Raw genomic sequence first — 4,856 nt, 5'->3', positions numbered from 1 at the left:
AGACCCAGGCTTCAGTATTTAGCTAGAAGAGCTTAGAGAAATATGAAAATCTCCAGATGTAAAGGTATCAAAAAGGCAGGAGGAAATGGGTCAGCTTTGCAGTGACAGTCAATTTTTCAAAAAAGATGAAAAATTTGGAGGTTCTGGATTTATAAGGGAGGCTCAACCAAATGTAGGCCCGCCCTCCTGGCCCAATCAAGTTACTTTATAAGAAAATCTGTAGTTTCAAATGTTGGGGGTGGAGTAGGGGTAACTAGCTGACTGTTTCAGGTTGATCATGCTCCTACAAAGTGTATACTTTTTGTTGGTTATTAATTAAAGGTTCCAGGATCCACACAAGGATAAGCACGAAATTCCTCCAGTTTGTTGCCTTCTGAGTCATAGTGAAGCATTCGGAAGCAAGCATCACAAAAGAAACATGGATCATCTGGTGCAAACCTGTCATCGTTGGTCACCCATCTGGCTGTGTACATTCTACAAACAAAACGTTTTCTGGTCCATAGCCAATGCTTGGTAAGAAGGGGATAAAGCATTCTACCCAAGCAGTCATCTCGATGCCCAAGCCTTATGTCAGTAATGACAACAACATGCTCACCGTCTCCCTGGTGACAGTATAAATAGGGAAAACCCAGTTTAATACGTAAGTCATTGAAGGTGAAATCTTCCATTTTAGCAGTCTGAAACTTTCTCTAGCCTCTGTCATGGGACTCTGACCACTCAATGATAGTTCTGCTCAGATCTCTGCATTCAGGGCATCTTCTATCTTTATAAAATGTTCCTTCAAAATAAAAGAAGGCTGATTGGTATAGGTTTTTGCTGCTGTGCTCAGAGGCCTGGTCAGGAGTGTTGCTGAATTCCCCACCAATCTGGAGGTCACTGACATAGCAAATTGGATCCCTTAGTTCCGTGAGCTTCTGACTGCCCAGTACCAGCATCGCCTGGTATGGTTGGTGTTCTTGGTGTTTATGGAATGTAGCAGGTGTAAGACACTCACAGAGAGGATAAGTTCCCCCTCTTCAGTCATGTCTGCTGGATTTTCAGGCTTTTTCCTATGGCGTGTGACTCCATCTCCTAAGCAAGTATTTCTTGCCTGCAGGCCCGATCTATGGTTAATGTTTCTTCCCGACGCTCCAAAAGCTTCTTTCTAACCCCCAAAATCAGTAGGTCAGTATCCTCTGGGATGACTTCTAGGTCCTGGTCCTCACAGCACTGAAGTTTATCGAGGCCGCAGACTGCCTTCAGCGTGGTCCCTGCCTCCAGATCGCAGCCCAGATCCCGTGCCCCCGGGGCGGCATCTCGTCCCAGCCCGCGTCGGCGACCCCTCCTTGCCCAGGCAGCTCGGATGCCAGCGGCTCCTTCAGCAACAAACCCCCCTGCCCACGCAGCCGGTCACGCCACAGCTCCCTGAAGGCGCCCACGTGGAAAGCGCGTGTGTTTAGCTCTGGCTTCTTTTGTCCTGGAAAGTTGCAGCTGCCACTGCTGACGACCGGGTCCTGCTCGCTGCAAACCCCACTGCTCGTTGGGACGCCCTGGCTGCTTTCAGCCATGTTCTCTCCACTCCTCTAATCTTTTTGCTTCATTTTCCTTAGCTGCTCCTTCTGGAATTTTAGGTATTTAAAGTTCTATATCTATTCTCTTTCCTATTGTAGATATCATGTCTTTGGAATTTTGCGGTGCATTCTGTTTGATTCTAGATCTTGAATTAATTTTTAAAAATATATAATTTTATTGATTTCAAAGAGGGAGAGAGAGAGAAACATCAATGATGAGAGAGAATCATTGATTGGCTGCCTCCTGCATGCCTCCTACTAGGGTTTGAGCCTGCAAACCAGGCATGTGCCCTGACCAGGAATCGAACCAGGACCTCCTGGTTCATAGATTGGTGCTCAACCACTGAACCACACCATCCAGGCATGAATTCATTTTTTTTAATTCATTTTTTAGCTGTAATCTTTCTGCTTCTCACTATATCTAACGGACTAATTTTATTTCAATGATTAAATTATTCATTTCCAAGGTATCTAAATATTTTTTTATGCAAAATCAATTTGCATCTAATTATATTTATTCTAAAACCCAGGTCTGTCTGCTTTATTAACTCTCTTTTTCAGGTATGAACTCCTCTTCTTGTTGAGTGCCTTTCCCACGTGATATTAACTTTCCTCAAATACTTGGATTTTCTTGTCTATGAGCTTCCACTGGAACTGGGATTCCTTATTAGCCTGAAGGTCGTGCTTGCAACAAGGAGTAGGATATGTAGGTGTGAACCGCACTGCACCTGTGTACAGTGATAATGAGAAATGGGTGAGATGTGCTGCTGGACAAGGTGAGTCCATGGTTAAGCTTTCTGGATACAGAGGCTTCTGCTCCCCTGGGGAGCGGGGGTTTTGCCTGGCTTCTCTGACCCAGACCTCCCACCCCCTGCTCCTGCCCATGGGAACACACCTCTCTGCTCACTGTCTGGCCTGAGGTGAACACTCCTGGCTTTCCATTCTGTGATGCCCCAACCGTTCGTGGACACACGGGGCCTCTCCCCCTCCCACTTCACAGTTCTGGGTGGGAAGGACCCCCAGAGCTGCCCCACCTTTTGCAGCATCCTCTCCTCGGTGGAGCTTTGGTCTTTGGGTTTCCATCTTCAACCTGATCCGTCTGGTTTTCATTTTTTATAATGGTTTTTGGTGATTAGGTGTTCCCTGTATTGTTTTCTAGCGAGGATGTGAATTTATTTAGATCTCTTATGAGCAGTGTATAGAGAACTGGAGTAAAAAGAAACAACTATATGGGCTCAGTCTGCTATCTTTTTTAAAAATATATATATTTTATTGATTTTTTTACAGAGAGGAAGGGAGAGGGATAGAGAGTCAGAAACATCGATGAGAGAGAAACATCGATCGGCTGCCTCCTGCACACCCCCACTGGAGATGTGCCCGCAACCAAGGTACATGCCCTTGACTGGAATCAAACCTGGGACCCGTCAGTCCGGAGGCCGGCGCTCTATCCACTGAGCCAAACCAGTCAGGGCTCAGTCTGCTATCTTGAACCAGAAGTTGACAAGCTCTTTGTATAGACGACTGTAACACTGACCACATTGTACTATAATTGCTTATCCCCCAGTGTGACTCCCAAGGACACAGGCAAGGCTGTGCTCGTACTAGGATGGCTTCTAGTGCCTGGGGCTCAATATTTTTGGAATTAATTTGATGAATGAAAGAAGAAGTGATTGTGTCAGTGTGGTTACAACGAGGATTCTAATTCTTACCCCATCATTTGTAAGATGATTCCTGTCTACACAATTGGAGAAAAGGTTAAAGATTAATCCTTTCCTTTTAATCTGAAGGAATTCCTTTAGTCTTTCTCATCGGCCAGTTGGGCTCACACTGAGCACTGTTTTCGCTGACCTGAGAATATCATAATTTCTTCTTCACTTTTTTTGTTTTGTCTTGTTCATCCTCACAGGAAAATATTTTTTCCATTGATTTTTACAGAGAATGGAAGAGAGGGGTAGAGACAGAAAGAAGCATCAGTGTGTGAGAGACACATCAATTGGTTGCCTCCTGCACACACACCCTGATCTGGGCTGGGGATTGAGCCTGCAACCAAGATATGTGCCCTTGACCAGAATCAAACCCACAACCCTTCAGTCTGCAGGTTGATGCTCTAACCACTTAGCAACCAGCTAGGGCTCTTTTTCACTTTTGAAGGGTAGGTTTTGTTGGATACTGAATTCTTTTTTAAAAAATAGTTTTAAGTATTACATATGTCTCCTTCCCCCTCTCCCCATCAACCCCTTCCCGGCCACTCCACCCAAGTCCCCTCCGCCCCAGTGTCTGTGTGGATACTGAATTCTTGACAGCCTTTTATCTCTAAGTCTTTCAGTGTATCATCCCTCTGACCTCTATCATTTTTTTAAAGCCTCACCCGAGAATATTTTTCCATTGATTTTTTACAGAGTGGAAGAGAGAGGGAAAGACAGAGAAATATCAATGTGAGAGAAACACATTGATTGGTTGCCTCCTGCACACACCCCCACCAGGGCCCAGGCCGTGGAGGAACCTGCAACCAAGGTACATGCCCTCGACCAGAATTGAACCTGGGGCCCTTGGTCCATAGTCTGGTGCTCTATCCACTGCGCCCAACTGGCTGGGACTGGCCTCTGTCGTTGTTGATAAGAAGTCAGCTGTTATGGAGGACTCTGGTATGTGCTGAGTTTGTTGTTGTTTTGTTAGCCACTGAGATCCTCTTTGTCTTTGGTTTTTGACAGCTTGACTGTGCTATACCTCAGTGTGCATTTCTTCGGGTGTATCCTCTTTGCAGTTTGTTGATTTTCTTCGATGTGGAGATTAGTATTTTTTCATCAAATTTGGAAACTTCTTAAACTTACTTCTACAAATATATTTGTTCTTCCCCTTTCTCTCTTCTCCTCCTGGTGTTCCCATCATGTGTATGTTGGAGCGCCGAATGATGTCCACAGGTCTCTATCGCCCCTGTTCCTCAGACTAGATAATCTCTATAATTTATCTTCAAGTTCATTGATCCTTTCTTCTGCACTCAGACCTGCTGTTGAGGCCCACTAGTGAGTTTCTCATTTCAGATATTGTGCTTTCCAACTCCATCATTTCCATTTGGCTGTTTTCATAATTTCTATCACTCTATTGATGATCTCTATTTGGTGAGCCACCAGTGACATACTTTCCTTTAATTCTTAGACATGGTTTCTTTAGTACTTTAAACATATTTACAATAGTTGGTTTGAAGTCTTTGTAAGCCTAATATTTGGCCTCCTTTAGGGACAGTTTCTAGTGACTAATTTTTTCCTGTGCATGAGTCATACTTTCCTGGTGTCATTTTTTATTTTG

At 44.6% G+C, this 4,856-nt stretch overlaps 1 pseudogene; it reads right to left on the bottom strand.

Annotated features, from left to right (window-relative positions):
• Nucleotides 1-311: 311 nt before the first annotated feature.
• On the bottom strand, nucleotides 312-1,547 carry LOC102771470 (annotated as a pseudogene).
• Nucleotides 1,548-4,856: the final 3,309 nt, after the last annotated feature.

The sequence above is a fragment of the Myotis davidii genome, unplaced genomic scaffold, assembly GCF_000327345.1.
Source record: "Myotis davidii unplaced genomic scaffold, ASM32734v1 scaffold1065, whole genome shotgun sequence".
Classification (NCBI taxonomy): Eukaryota; Metazoa; Chordata; class Mammalia; order Chiroptera; family Vespertilionidae; genus Myotis; species Myotis davidii.
This window is presented reverse-complemented; position numbering and strand designations above follow the sequence as displayed.